The 15,963-nt window shown below is 50.9% G+C and overlaps 1 pseudogene; it reads right to left on the bottom strand.

Moving 5' to 3' along the window:
* Positions 1 to 2,358: 2,358 nt before the first annotated feature.
* LOC134465120 (trichohyalin-like) lies at positions 2,359 to 11,846 on the bottom strand (annotated as a pseudogene).
* Between the last annotated feature and the right edge of the window lie 4,117 nt (positions 11,847 to 15,963).

Here is a 15,963-nt window from a genome sequence, read left to right as displayed (position 1 = left end):
ACAAATCTTTTGCAGGTGTTTAGAGTTCATTTGTTGATTGAGATTATTAGGTTAATAATTCGTTTACAGAACCTTTTCATGATATGCAATTTTTTTGAGATAGGAATTTTGGGTTTTCATGAGCTGCATGCCAAAATCATCAGTATTAAAACAATACAAGACCTTAAAATATTTTGGTTAATGAATCGGTAAATTAATGTAATGAATCTAAAATATATGAAAGTTTAATTTTTATCAGTACATTATGGAAAAGAATGAACTTCATCACAATATGCTATTTTTTGGAGAAGGACCTGTATTTACAGAACATCTCAAAATGGTCAAAATAACACATAAGATGCAATATTTCCAAATCTCAAAAAAGGCAACAAAAAAAAAGATATTAAGTTTAAAACAACATAATAGTTACGTATTAACTTAGGAAGAATTCAGAAATCAATATTTGGTGGAATAAGCCCGATTTGTAGTCACAGCTTTCATGCGTTCTGGCATGTGATCCATTATTCCTTCACATTGTTCTTGGATGACTTTATTCCAGGCCTGGTGCAAGAATTCAAGTTGCTCAGCTTGGGTTGATGGCTTGTGGCCATCCAGCTTTGTCTTGATCACATTCCAGAGGTTTTCAAGGGGGTTTGGGCCTGGAGTTTGGGCTGACCATGTCAGGGTATCGATCTGGTGGTCCTCCATCCACACCTTGATTGGCCAAGCTGAGAGACTGCAGCATTGTCCTTCTCTAAAAAAAACTTGTCTCAGCGTTCGGGAGTGTTGTCAGAACATTAGGAAACAATTTTTGGCCCAAGATAACTTTGTATGTGGTTTCAGAGACAGCACGCTTGCAAAGATGAATCTGACAGATTTCAGCCTTGCTGAAGCTCCCTCGGATAATCTCCTATCCTTGGCCAAGTTTCACATCTAATCCAACACCTGGTCATCTAATGGTTAGCTAGAGACCTGGAGAGGTCTATGAACCACAGTAACTCGCACCTGCAGTGAAATTTGGCAGAGAATAGGTGATTATCTGAGGGTGCCTCAGCAAGGCTGAAATCGGTCAAATTCATCGTTGCAAATGATGTGTCACTGAAGTCACATACAAAGTTACCTTGGGCCAAAATATGATTCCTTCTGTTCTGACAACACCTCTGAATGCTGAGGACAGTTTTTTTTTTAGAGAAGGATAATGCTCCAGCCACTCAGCTTGCCAATCAAGCTGTGGATGGAGGACAACTAGATCAGTACCCTGACGTGGTCAGCCCAAATTCCAGGCCCGAACCCCCTTGAAAGCCTCTGGAATGTGATCAAGAGGAAGCTGGATGGTCACAAGCCATCAACCCAAGCTCAGCAACTTGAATTCTTGCACCAGGCCTGGAAAAAAAAATCCAAGAACAATGTGAAGGAGTTACGGAACGCATACCAAAACGCATGAAAGCTGTGACTATAAATCTGGCTTATTCCACCAAATATTGATTTCTGAATTCTTCCTAAGTTAATACATTACTATTATGTTGTTTTACCGTTAATATCATGTTGTTCTCTTTGCCTTTTTTGGAATATGGAAACATTGCATCTTATGTGTTATATTATTATTTTGACCATATTGAGATTTTCTGCAAGTAAATGAGCTAAATGACAATATTTTCTTTCGAAAATTCGGAGGAAATGTTGTCAGTAGTTTATAGACTGAAATTACAAAGTTTGTTTTACTCAAACCCATACCTATCCATAACAAAATGAAAAAAAAAAAAAAAAACCCAGAACATTTCGAAGTGGTCTCTCAATTTTTGCCACGGCTACATGTATATATAATTTCCAATCCCCCCCACCCCACACACACACATGCACACTCTTTCTGTCTCTCAGCTGTCCATTGTGTCCACTCATACCCCCACACCCCTTATCCCTGGTCTCTCTCACACACACACACACACACACACACACACACACACACACACACACACACACACACACACACACACACACACACACACACACACACGCAAACACACTTTCTTTCTCTCTGCTGTCCATTGTGTCCACTCATGCCCCCACACCCCCATCCCCCTGGTCTCTGTCACACACACACACACACACACACACACACACACACACACACACACACACACACACACACACACACACACACACACGCAAACACACTTTCTTTCTCTCTGCTGTCCATTGTGTCCACTCATGCCCCCACACCCCCATCCCCCTGGTCTCTGTCACACACACACACACACACACACACACACACACACACACACACACACACACACACACTAGTTCTCTCTCAGCTGTCCAGTGTGTCCACTCATACCCACCACTCTCCTTATCCCTGGTCACTAACACACACACACACACACACACACACACACACACACACACACACACACACACACACACACACACACACACACACACATCTGTGTCCCTGATGACCCAGCCCCATGTCCATCACTGCCTCAGGATCCTCCTTGGGGCTACGCTGCCATTGACGTGGCAGCTCTTTGCGGCCTGGGCGGCCGCTCTTAGGACAGGACTCAGGCTGTAGGGTCTCCTGCTGCCGCTGCCTCTGGGGTTGGCGATGCCATGGGCTCTGCAAGGCTCCTCCGGCCTGGAGGGCTGCTGCTGCTGCTGGCATTGCGGCTGCTGCTGTAGTGGCTGCTGTGGCTGCTGCTGCTGCTGCTCCTCGGGCCTGGAGGACTGCTGCTGCTGCTGCTCCTCGGGCCTGGAGGACTGCTGCTGCTGCTGGCATTGCGGCTGCTGCTGTAGTGGCTGCTGTGGCTGCTGCTGCTGCTCCTCCGGCCTGGAGGACTGCTGCTGCTGCTGGCATTGCGGCTGCTGCTGCTGTAGTGCCTGCTGTGGCTGCTGCTGCTGCTGCTGCTCCTCGGGCCTGGAGGACTGCTGCTGCTGCTGGCATTGCGGCTGCTGCTGTAGTGGCTGCTGTGGCTGCTGCTGCTGCTCCTCCGGCCTGGAGGACTGCTGCTGCTGCTGGCATTGCGGCTGCTGCTGCTGTAGTGGCTGCTGTGGCTGCTGCTGCTGCTGCTCCTCGGGCCTGGAGGACTGCTGCTGCTGCTGGCATTGCGGCTGCTGCTGTAGTGGCTGCTGTGGCTGCTGCTGCTGCTCCTCAGGCCTGGAGGACTGCTGCTGCTGCTGGCATTGCGGCTGCTGCTGCTGTAGTGGCTGCTGTGGCTGCTGCTGCTGCTGCTCCTCGGGCCTGGAGGACTGCTGCTGCTGCTGGCATTGCGGCTGCTGCTGTAGTGGCTGCTGTGGCTGCTGCTGCTGCTCCTCCGGCCTGGAGGACTGCTGCTGCTGCTGGCATTGCGGCTGCTGCTGCTGTAGTGGCTGCTGTAGCTGCTGCTGCTGCTCCTCCGGCCTGGAGGACTGCTGCTGCTGCTGGCATTGCGGCTGCTGCTGTAGTGGCTGCTGTGGCTGCTGCTGCTGCTCCTCAGGCCTGGAGGACTGCTGCTGCTGCTGGCATTGCGGCTGCTGCTGCTGTAGTGGCTGCTGCTGCTGCTGCTCCTCGGGCCTGGAGGACTGCTGCTGCTGCTGGCATTGCGGCTGCTGCTGTAGTGGCTGCTGTGGCTGCTGCTGCTGCTCCTCCGGCCTGGAGGACTGCTGCTGCTGCTGGCATTGCGGCTGCTGCTGCTGTAGTGGCTGCTGTGGCTGCTGCTGCTGCTGCTCCTCGGGCCTGGAGGACTGCTGCTGCTGCTGGCATTGCGGCTGCTGCTGTAGTGGCTGCTGTGGCTGCTGCTGCTGCTCCTCCAGCCTGGAGGACTGCTGCTGCTGGTGGTATTGCGGCTGCTGCTGCTGTTGTGGCTGCTGTGGCTGCTGCTGCTGCTGCTCCTCGGGCCTGGAGGACTTCTGCTGCTGCTGGCATTGCGGCTGCTGCTGTAGTGCCTGCTGTGGCTGCTGCTGCTGCTCCTCGGGCCTGGAGGACTGCTGCTGCTGCTGGCATTGCGGCTGCTGCTGCTGTAGTGCCTGCTGGCTGCTGCCACTGGTACCACTGGCGCTGCCAATGCTGGTGCCACTGCTGCTGTTGCTGCTGCTGCTGCTGCCACTGGCGCTGCCACTCCTGCAGCCACTGCTGCTGCTGCTGCTGCTGCTGTGGCTGCTGCTGCTGAGGCCTGGAGGGCTGCTGCTGCTGCTGGCATTGCGGCTGCTGCTGTAGTGGCTGCTGTGGCTGCTGCTGCTGCTGCTCCTCGGGCCTGGAGGACTGCTGCTGCTGCTGGCATTGCGGCTGCTGCTGTAGTGGCTGCTGTGGCTGCTGCTGCTGCTCCTCAGGCCTGGAGGACTGTTGCTGCTGCTGCTCCTCGGGCCTGGAGGACTGCTGCTGCTGCTGGCATTGCGGCTGCTGCTGTAGTGGCTGCTGTGGCTGCTGCTGCTGCTCCTCCAGCCTGGAGGACTGCTGCTGCTGCTGGCATTGCGGCTGCTGCTGCTGTAGTGGCTGCTGTGGCTGCTGCTGCTGCTGCTCCTCGGGCCTGGAGGACTGCTGCTGCTGCTGGCATTGCGGCTGCTGCTGTAGTGGCTGCTGTGGCTGCTGCTGCTGCTGCTCCTCGGGCCTGGAGGACTGCTGCTGCTGCTGGCATTGCGGCTGCTGCTGCTGTTGTGGCTGCTGTGGCTGCTGCTGCTGCTGCTCCTCGGGCCTGGAGGACTGCTGCTGCTGCTGGCATTGCGGCTGCTGCTGTAGTGGCTGCTGTGGCTGCTGCTGCTGCTCCTCCGGCCTGGAGGACTGCTGCTGCTGCTGGCATTGCGGCTGCTGCTGCTGTAGTGGCTGCTGTGGCTGCTGCTGCTGCCACTGGTACCACTGGCGCTGCCAATGCTGGTGCCACTGCTGCTGTTGCTGCTGCTGCTGCTGCCACTGGCGCTGCCACTCCTGCAGCCACTGCTGCTGCTGCGGCTGCTGCTGCTGAGGCCTGGAGGGCTGCTGCTGCTGCTGGCATTGCGGCTGCTGCTGTAGTGGCTGCTGTGGCTGCTGCTGCTGCTGCTCCTCAGGCCTGGAGGACTGCTGCTGCTGCTGGCATTGCGGCTGCTGCTGTAGTGGCTGCTGTGGCTGCTGCTGCTGCTGCTGCTCCTCGGGCCTGGAGGACTGCTGCTGCTGCTGCTCCTCGGGCCTGGAGGACTGCTGCTGCTGCTGGCATTGCGGCTGCTGCTGTAGTGGCTGCTGTGGCTGCTGCTGCTGCTCCTCCGGCCTGGAGGACTGCTGCTGCTGCTGGCATTGCGGCTGCTGCTGCTGTAGTGGCTGCTGTGGCTGCTGCTGCTGCTGCTGCTCCTCGGGCCTGGAGGACTGCTGCTGCTGCTGGCATTGCGGCTGCTGCTGTAGTGGCTGCTGTGGCTGCTGCTGCTGCTCCTCCGGCCTGGAGGACTGCTGCTGCTGCTGGCATTGCGGCTGCTGCTGCTGTAGTGGCTGCTGTGGCTGCTGCTGCTGCTGCTCCTCGGGCCTGGAGGACTGCTGCTGCTGCTGTAGTGGCTGCTGCTGCTGCTGCTGCTCCTCGGGCCTGGAGGACTGCTGCTGCTGCTGGCATTGCGGCTGCTGCTGCTGTAGTGGCTGCTGTGGCTGCTGCTGCTGCTCCTCGGGCCTGGAGGACTGCTGCTGCTGCTGGCATTGCGGCTGCTGCTGTAGTGGCTGCTGTAGTGGCTGCTGCTGCTGCTCCTCGGGCCTGGAGGACTGCTGCTGCTGCTGGCATTGCGGCTGCTGCTGCTGTAGTGGCTGCTGTGGCTGCTGCTGCTGCTGCTCCTCGGGCCTGGAGGACTGCTGCTGCTGCTGGCATTGCGGCTGCTGCTGTAGTGGCTGCTGTGGCTGCTGCTGCTGCTCCTCCGGCCTGGAGGACTGCTGCTGCTGCTGGCATTGCGGCTGCTGCTGCTGTAGTGGCTGCTGTGGCTGCTGCTGCTGCTGCTCCTCGGGCCTGGAGGACTGCTGCTGCTGCTGGCATTGCGGCTGCTGCTGTAGTGGCTGCTGTGGCTGCTGCTGCTGCTCCTCGGGCCTGGAGGACTGCTGCTGCTGCTGGCATTGCGGCTGCTGCTGCTGTAGTGCCTGCTGTGGCTGCTGCTGCTCCTCGGGCCTGGAGGACTGCTGCTGCTGCTGGCATTGCGGCTGCTGCTGTAGTGGCTGCTGTGGCTGCTGCTGCTGCTCCTCCGGCCTGGAGGACTGCTGCTGCTGCTGGCATTGCGGCTGCTGCTGCTGTAGTGGCTGCTGTGGCTGCTGCTGCTGCTGCTCCTCGGGCCTGGAGGACTGCTGCTGCTGCTGGCATTGCGGCTGCTGCTGTAGTGGCTGCTGTGGCTGCTGCTGCTGCTCCTCCGGCCTGGAGGACTGCTGCTGCTGCTGGCATTGCGGCTGCTGCTGCTGTAGTGGCTGCTGTGGCTGCTGCTGCTGCCACTGGTACCACTGGCGCTGCCAATGCTGGTGCCACTGCTGCTGTTGCTGCTGCTGCTGCTGCCACTGGCGCTGCCACTCCTGCAGCCACTGCTGCTGCTGCTGCTGCTGCTGTGGCTGCTGCTGCTGAGGCCTGGAGGGCTGCTGCTGCTGCTGGCATTGCGGCTGCTGCTGTAGTGGCTGCTGTGGCTGCTGCTGCTGCTGCTCCTCGGGCCTGGAGGACTGCTGCTGCTGCTGGCATTGCGGCTGCTGCTGTAGTGGCTGCTGTGGCTGCTGCTGCTGCTGCTCCTCGGGCCTGGAGGACTGCTGCTGCTGCTGCTCCTCGGGCCTGGAGGACTGCTGCTGCTGCTGGCATTGCGGCTGCTGCTGTAGTGGCTGCTGCTGCTGCTCCTCCGGCCTGGAGGACTGCTGCTGCTGGCATTGCGGCTGCTGCTGCTGTAGTGGCTGCTGTGGCTGCTGCTGCTGCTGCTGCTGCTCCTCGGGCCTGGAGGACTGCTGCTGCTGCTGGCATTGCGGCTGCTGCTGTAGTGGCTGCTGTGGCTGCTGCTGCTGCTCCTCCGGCCTGGAGGACTGCTGCTGCTGCTGGCATTGCGGCTGCTGCTGCTGTAGTGGCTGCTGTGGCTGCTGCTGCTGCTGCTCCTCGGGCCTGGAGGACTGCTGCTGCTGCTGGCATTGCGGCTGCTGCTGCTGTACTGTGGCTGCTGCTGCTGCTGCTCCTCGGGCCTGGAGGACTGCTGCTGCTGCTGGCATTGCGGCTGCTGCTGTAATGGCTGCTGCTGCTGCTCCTCGGGCCTGGAGGACTGCTGCTGCTGCTGGCATTGCGGCTGCTGCTGTAGTGGCTGCTGTGGCTGCTGCTGCTGTAGTGGCTGCTGTGGCTGCTGCTGCTGCCACTGGTACCACTGGCGCTGCCAATGCTGGTGCCACTGCTGCTGTTGCTGCTGCTGCTGCTGCCACTGGCGCTGCCACTCCTGCAGCCACTGCTGCTGCTGCTGCTGCTGTGGCTGCTGCTGCTGAGGCTGGTGCTGCCTCAGCTGGCGTGGCGGCTGGTTTGACTGCTGTTGCTTTGGCTGCTGCTGTGGCTGCTGCTGCTTCGGCTGCTGCGGTGCCTGCGATGCCTGCTGGCGTAGCGGCTGCTGCTGCTGCTTCGGTGCCTGCGGTGACTGCTGGCGTAGCGGCTGCTGCTGCTTTGGTGGCTGCGGTGACTGCTGGCGTAGCGGCTGCTGCTGCTTTGGTGGCTGCGGTGCCTGCTGGCGTAGCGGCTGCTGCTGCTGCTTCGGCTGCTGTGACTGTTGTGTCTGCTGCTGTTTTGGCTGCCACTGGTACCACTGGCGCTGCCAATGCTGGTGCCACTGCTGCTGCCACTGACGCTGCCGCTGCTGCTGCTGAGGCTGGTGTAGTGGCTGCTGCTGCAGCTGCTGCTGAGGCTGGCATAGCGGCTGCTGTGGCTGTTCCTGCTTCGGCTGGTTTGGCTGCTGCTGCTGCTTTGGCTGCTGTAGTGGCTGCTGCTGCTGCTGCTTTGGCTGCTGCTGCTGCTGCTTCAGCTGGCTTAGCTTGGAGGACTGCTGCTGCTGCTGCTGCTGCCACTGGTACCACTGGCGCTGCCAATGCTGGTGCCACTGCTGCTGTTGCTGCTGCTGCTGCTGCTGCCACTGACATTGCCACTCCTGCAGCCACTGCTGCTGAGGCTGAGGCTGAGGCTGCTGTGGCTGCTGTGGCTGCTTCTGCTTCGGCTGGTGCTGCCTCAGCTGGCGTAGCGGCTGGTTTGACTGCGGTTGCATCGGCTGCTGTTGCTTCGGCTGCTGCTGTGGATGCTGCTGCTGCTTCGGCTGCTGCGGTGCCTGCTGCTGCTTCGGCTGCTGCTGCTTCGGTGCCTGCTGTGCCTGCTGGCGTAGCGGCTGCTGCTGCTTCGGCTGCTGCTGCTTCGGTGTCTGCGCTGCCTGCTGCTGCTGCTTCAGCTGCTGCTGTGCCTGCTGGCGTAGAGGCTGCTGGCGTAGTGGCTGCGGCTGCTTCAGCTGCTGCTGCTTTGGTGCCTGTGGTACCTGCTGGCGTAGTGGCTGCTGCTGCTGCTTCAGCTGCTGCTGCTTTGGTGCCTGCTGGTGTAGCGGCTGCTGCTGCTTCGGTGCCTGCGGTTCCCGCTGGCGTAGCGGCTGCTGCTGCTGCTGCGGCTGCTGCTGCTGCTGCGGCTGCTGCTGCTGCTTCGGTGCCTGCGCTGCCTGCTGCTGCCTGCTGCTTCAGCTGCTGCTGTGCCTGCTGGCGTAGTGGCTGCTGCTGCTTTGGTGCCTGCGGTGCCTCATGGCGTAGCGGCTGCTGCTGCTTCAGCTGCTGCTGCTTCGGCTGCTGCTGCTTCGGTGTCTGCGCTGCCTGCTGCTGCTGCTTCAGCTGCTGCTGCTTTGGTGCCTGCGATGCCTGCTGGTGTAGCGGCTGCTGCTGCTTCGGCTGCTGCTGCTTCGGCTGCTGCTGCTGTGGCTGCTGCTGTTTCAGCTGCTGTGGTGCCTGCGGTGCCTGCTGGCGTAGCTGCTGCTGCTGCTGCTTCAGCTGCTGCTGCTGCTTCGGTGCCTGCTGGCGTAGCGGCTGCTGCTGCTGCTGCTTCGGTGCCTGCGGTGCCTGCTGGTGTAGCGGCTGCTGCTGCTTCGGCTGCTGCTGCTGCTTTGGTGGCTGTGGCTGTGGCTGCTCCCGCTGCTGGTGCTGCTTTGGTGGCTGTGGCTGCTCCCGCTGCTGGTGCTGGTCCTTCAGCTTGTTAGGCTCGTCATCGTCAGCTGTTAGGAAAAAAAAAGATCAAGAGTCAGGCAAAAGGAGGAGGAGGGCAACACATAGTAGTAGAGGTTTGCTGTCAACATGGGCTGCTTAGTTGAGATGAGCGACAAATGGACTGTTAACATGCCGTCACAGAACAAAACTTAAAGGTGTACAGCAATATTTTTGGTATTTTATTTACAGAATCCATGCTGCTCATTCACACACGCTACTTTTTTTTCCACAAATTTACCACCACCATCAAATTCAAAGTAAGGTATATTCATAATGACAGGAAATTTGCACTTTTCATATGATAAAGGGGATCTTCTCCATTGCCTCCCAGTTTGAATTTCCAGAAATATATTTTTAGCTGCGAAACTTAGCCTACTTTGGACATGCTAGTGAATTATTGGTTTATTACTTACTAAATATTCATGGGGGGTCCCCAATAGTCTAAGCAGGTCAGGTTCAACATAGTTGCAATTAGGGATGCACCGATCTGATCCCGATACCTAAATCCAATCCATACCTAAATCCAATCCAATCCGATCCAATAACAAAACCACATATGCATGCATGTCAACTTGAGGAAGACCCAAGTAGGCTAAATGATCAGAAAAGTAAGTCAGAAGAACAGGAAACCAAGTAAAAAGTTAAAAGTAAGAAGCTAAATTTACTCTGACCACCATTCTGCACAGTGCACCTTTAACCTCTCGGAGCTAGTGTGACAGTGTGTAATATGACGCCCTTCGTTTCGCTAAAAGCTGATCTGTGAGACTAACTACTAACTTAGTGTTGTTTCGCTGAAAGCCAGTCTGTAAGATTTGCTTTATTCAGGTAGCCGAGGCTACATGGCATTTTTCGTGGTTTATACAGCACATAATGTTATAAACGTGGACGTATGTCAAAGATGGCCGCGGCCTATTGATCAGACAAGAAGTGCGTTTTGTCAGCGTCTTGACAAATAGTGTAACTTACAATTCACAATAAAGATGGAATTAAACAGAGACAGACTTTCAAGGTCCTTACAGGTAGCAAAACGAAGGACGACAATGCTACACGTCCGGATCGTGCAGATGGTGCGCATGTGCAGATAGGATAGTGCAGAAAAATAAAGGTGTACTTAGAGTCCCCCCCTACCCCCCAATATTTCCGTTTGTATTCATATTTCTATGCTTTACATGTCCTCTTCCCTGTCTCTGTATGCTGTGGAAAGTGGTATGTTTCGTATGCTTTTGTTCGTATGCTTTTCCTAATCTTACATAAATCTTCTTTCTCTTCTGTCATCCATCACTTTTATCACTGTAATCCTGAACACTATTCCATGTATTAGCCTACCCCTGGTTTCATGTATTTTGATTCGTTAGCGCCACCCGGTGTAACATAAGGCGGTGGCATCGTGACCATCCTTTAGCTTAGCGTAGCTAACGCTAGTCGCGATTATGTAACACTTCTTATTCTTTTCAGGAGTGGGAAAGCAGCCCCAAGCCCCGTGGTGACAGTCTATGATGTGTTGAAATTACAGGTGTGTGTAATTGTCGTTATTTGTGTATACTGTGTTTAAGAATAGAAATGTAACCCTGGCAACTTATATATAGCTAACTCACTCGTTATGCTAGCGGAGTTTTGCTAAACTAAGCTGCCATGTTTAATTATTAATGAGAAGCGCAGGCTAGGTTTTTGGTAGCACTTGTCTCTTAATGTAGCGATTTTATTTGTTTCTTTTTTGTTTGTTTTTATTTGTTTATTTGTGTCTTTTCACCATGTTTACTGTTACTGTTAAATGTGCTAATTGTAAAAAGTATTGACTTGGAATGGCCTGTCTCTGTATGCTGTGGGAAGAGGAGTGGGAGAGCAGCACCCAAGCCCCATGGTGACTGTATACTGTGTCTTTAAATTACACAGTCATCATAAATCTTTGCATGGATCTTCAATCGTGTCTGGAGTCATCTTTATAGCATCTCAACTACAACACATGAACGCAGAGTTAAAATCCAACCGGTTAGGCTACACTAGTATGGTAGGTAGGCCGACCTTATGGTGGGCTAATTGGGCGCTATCACCACGGCAAGTGAGTAAAGTGGCGATGGTTGACATTCTTGACAATGACTTACTTAGCTTGCTACTGACTCTCCACTCCTCCAGGACCTTCTTCCTCTGTTCCTCCACCTGGTCTCTCTCCCTCTCGCTCCACACAGGCAGCCCGATCCAGACAAGGGTGCAGACACGTACGCCGTCGCGCCGCTCATCCTCCAGCTGATGCTGCAACCTCTTCACCTCCTTCCGGAGTTTCTTCGCGCTTATTGAGGAGACCCGTCCTCGGAAATACCGTTTGAAGATGTCACGCAGCCTCATCGTCGTTAGTTGCAAATGAAAGTGAGAAGATTTCACGGTGCATTCCAGTTTTAAGCCCAATGAACGTTCTACACTTTTCGTCACAGTGGTTGCCTTGTGATTTAAATCAAAACTTTTAGAATGCTCACTTCCCGGTTGCAACTTGAACTAGGCCTAGATCTAGCCTAGGCTACTGTTGAGAGAGATGCTCATCATCATCATCATCAACACGTTTATTAGGAGGACCATGAGCAATTAAAATAAACATAAACGTTTCCATTTCATGCATCACAACCAGATTTAGCCTTGGGCTAGTTTTCATCAGTAGGCCTAGTCCTTGAGATTAAAAATTAAATAGTATACAATAGAATAATAAAGTAAAGCAGCAGTCAAAAACAAAATGAAAATACAGATAAAAACAATAGAGTAAACAAATCACTCATGTCCCCTGTACCCCCCACCCCCACCCACACAACCACCCGCACCCACCCAAACAAAACATAAAATTATTTTTTAAAATAAAAACATCTCCCATTGAGCCTCACATCAACAAGATAACAAAATCTGCTTTTTCCATCTTAGAAATGTCAACAAAGTGCGCGACTTGGCCCCCCGACAAGACGCTGAGAAACGTATTCATGCCTTTGTCACCAGTAGGCTAGACTACTGTAATGCTCTCTTCTCTGGTCTCCCCAAAAAATTAATTGACAAATTGCAACTCAAGATACAAGATACAAGATATTTTATTTGTCATGTGTATATATATGAAACATATATATATACAATGAAAAGCTTCCCTGCTCTGGGAGTCCCAAAAAAAGGTTAAAAAGAATGTTAAAAAGGAAAAAGAGAGAGAAAAAAAAAAGTAGGAAAAAATATATATTTAAAAAGTTGAAAAATTGGCAGGTTGGAGAAAGGGGAGATGTTATGAGCAACTCATTCAAAATTCTGCAGCAAGAATCCTAACAAGAACCAGAATGAGAGAGCACATCACTCCTGTCTTGGCAGACCTGCACTGGTTACCTGTCTCATACAGAATCGACTTTAAGATTCTGCTGACAGTATTTAAAGCATTAAATGGACTTGCCCCTAGTTATATCTCTGACATGCTCTCTTTTTATGCCCCTGCTCGAGCTCCCAGGTCCACTGATGCCAAGCTGCTAAGGACCCCCACCCCCCCGCAAAAGAAGATGGACGACGCCGTGTTCGTTTGCAATGCGCCCAAGAGATGGAACGCCCTCCCCATCGAGATCCGATCAGCCAGCTCCGTCGATTCCTTCAAGAAGCAGCTGAAGACCCACCTCTTCATCCTTGCCAACTCCTAGCTGCCAAGGCGTCATAGTGTCCCAGCTGCCGCAGCGTCCTTACTGCTCACAACTAGCCCTGGCAGGGCGCTCCCCTAGGTGGCCGCTGGTCTCTGCCTGAGGTTTCTTCCTGACTATAGGTTGTTTTTTTTTTTCTCAGACCTCACTGAGCTTTTTTTCCCCCCCCTACAAACTATGATTCAAGCGAAAGGCAGTTTTTCCTCACCCCTGATGCCACCAGGGGCCGCATCTGAGCGCCCAATCTCTGTGTGACTATTTATGACTTATGCTAGGCCCAGCCACTATGGACCTTACGCATCTAAGAATCCTGGTCCTAACCTACGTTGACCTTATAACTCTACAATCTCTATCTCTTCTTCCTCTGCCTTCCTGCTATTTCTGCCTCTCCTCTATACCTCTCCTTTTAAATCCATCTCTAACAATGTTTTTTCCCATTTTTTAAGCACTTTGAGTTACATGCCTTGTATGATTCAGTGCTATACAAATACAATTATTATTATTATTATTATTATTATTATTATTAAATTATTAAGATATTGGTATCATTTTGTGTCAATGGTTACAGGTGTGGGTCTGTTTAAGAGCATATATACGTTGTAATTTAAAGTTCTTGAAAGAGCCACAGCTCTTCAGGTTACCTGGAAGAGCATTCCATTTTAATGTGGCCTTGTAGGAAAAAGAGGACTGCCCGAATGCGGTGCGATCTTATGGATCTAGCAGGGTGATGACATAAACTGCAAAAGACAAGGTGGGGCAAGACCATGTAAAATCTTATATACTAAACAGAGGCTTGAAAACTCTCTAAAATGTTCAAAACTTAATAAATTATGTTTCTCCAAAATATTGCAGTGGTGGTAGTGAAGTGTTTTTTTGTCAAGAATTTTTAAAGCTTGTGTAAATTGTGATACTAATGGACTTCTGGTAGATTCATTGGCCTGCCCCCAACAGGTGATGAGAAAAGATGAAACCATGCATGAATGTTTTGGCTACATCCATGGTAAGTGAGGATCTGATATGTCTAAAATTTGCCATGTTATATTTTATTGTTTTTGTCATTTTGTATTTGGTTTTTAAAATTGAGATTTGAGTCAAGTGTAACACCGAGATATTTAAATTCAGTGACTCTCAATAGATTCATTTTTAATTTTAATGTTTGCTGTTGGAGTCTGCCCCTTGTTTTTATAGAAGAACATGCCTTTTGTCTTACTGATGTTCAGAGTAAGACAAGACTGCTCAAGCCATTGGGCCACACCGTCCATAGCGTTTGTTAATTTCTCCGCTGCCATCACAGCATTTTTATCATGCACATACAGGACCGTGTCATCTGCATATAACTGTACATCCACTCCATTACAGTGTTGTGGCAGGTCATTGATGTACAAGCTAAAAAGAAGAGGTCCCAGCACAGATCCTTGTTAATGTGAGAACTTTAATATATTGAATGTATATAGGAATTTTTAATTTAATTTAATTTAATTATTTCTATTCTGCCAAGACTTTTTATTTTTACTTGAATACTTTTTATGTTTGTTTTTAGTCTTGTCCTTGTGTAATGTGGAAATTGTCTGTATTCAAGTGTTCCCAAAACGCAAAACAAATACCCCCTGGGTAAATAAAGGTATATTCTTGTGGCACACCCATTGTGTTTGTTGCATAAGTGGAGTATGCATCTTTGACTCTGACACATTGTACCCTATTTGAGAGATAAGAGGACGGTCATGTCAGTGTTTGTGTTGACAGATTAAGATGAGAAAGCTTGGAGCACAAGGACATTGTGATTGACCGTGTCAAAGGCTTTGTGTAAATCTAAGAATACAGCCCCTACAACACCCCCTTTTTCGAGCTGTACTCTGATTTTTTCAGTAAAATATAGAACAGCTGTTTCAGTAGAGTAGTTCTTCCTGAAACCAAATTGCATATCGTTCAGACCAGTGTTGCAGGTGTTTAGGTGTGTTAACTGATTTATGACTACCTTCTCTGCAACCTTTGAAAGTACTGGTAATATACTTACTGGTCTATAATTGTTAGGTTCACAGGGATCTCCAGACTTGAAAATGGGAGTGATAACTGCCCGCTTCCAGTTATCAGGAAAACAACTTTGTGTTATAGAGAGATTGGGAGTGTTAGAGTGATCAGATGTTTCTTTATGAGCATACTGTCCATATGAAAAGCGTCTCTACTTTTAGAACTTGTTAATGAACCAACAATCTTTTTAATTTGTGCTTCATCAGTGATATTCAAACTGAAGCCAGAGTCACTTTTAGTATGTAGGCTAACAGGCATAGTGTCATTTTTCTTGAATGATTGCCTAACTCATAGACAGACTTGATAAAATATGTATTTCAGACACCTGTAATTGAGCCATTGTCTTTAATTCACCTTGAGATTTAAGTTGAATGTCTTCAACTTTATGTCCTCCTCGTCCAGTGAGGTTATTGATATTTTTCCATATATCTTTACTGTTTCCTTTAGCCTCGTTTAGTGCTTGAATATAAAAACTTGACTTTGCTAATCGCATTTCTTTAACCACCTTATTTATCAAAACTTTGTAAATTAAAATATCAGAATCTCTTTTAGATTTAGTGGCTTTTTTCAGTGCTAAATGTCTTTGTTTCATCAATTGCCACAAGGCGCCATTAAACCAGGGTAAAGTTACTCTCTTCTTCTGCTTTTTCTTGGACTGTATTGTATACTTTTCTCTAGCAGAATTTAATTAGCCTGCAAACAGATCACAGCCGTGGTTCAAGTCCTCTGTAGACAAGACATCCTCCCAGTTCATACCATTTATCTCACTCTCATAAGCAGATCGTTTTGTTTTGGGTATATGAGATATCATTTCTGAGTGATGTGGGGTGCTCTGAAATCTAGTTTTAGTTAATTTCCTTGCTATTAAAGTAAGATTGTGATCAGAAAGTGCAGTGAGTAGATTGTAACTTTTTGTTATCCTTTCTGGTTTGTTAGAGAAGACCAGATCCAGCATTGTGCTTGACCTCTTTGTTACTCTTGTTGGTCCTTTAATTAGTTGTTGCAGGTTGAATTTATCTGTGTATTTATCTGTGTTCAGTTTTTTCCTCTTCCCCTTGTCCTCCCAGTTTAGATTATAATCCTCCATAAGAATGACCTCTTTGTTTTGCTTACACTGTTTTAACATATTAGCAAGAATATTATAAAATGAATAATTTGCTGATGGTGGTCTAT

The sequence above is a fragment of the Engraulis encrasicolus genome, chromosome 16 (genome assembly GCF_034702125.1).
Source record: "Engraulis encrasicolus isolate BLACKSEA-1 chromosome 16, IST_EnEncr_1.0, whole genome shotgun sequence".
Taxonomy (NCBI): domain Eukaryota; kingdom Metazoa; phylum Chordata; class Actinopteri; order Clupeiformes; family Engraulidae; genus Engraulis; species Engraulis encrasicolus.
This window is presented reverse-complemented; position numbering and strand designations above follow the sequence as displayed.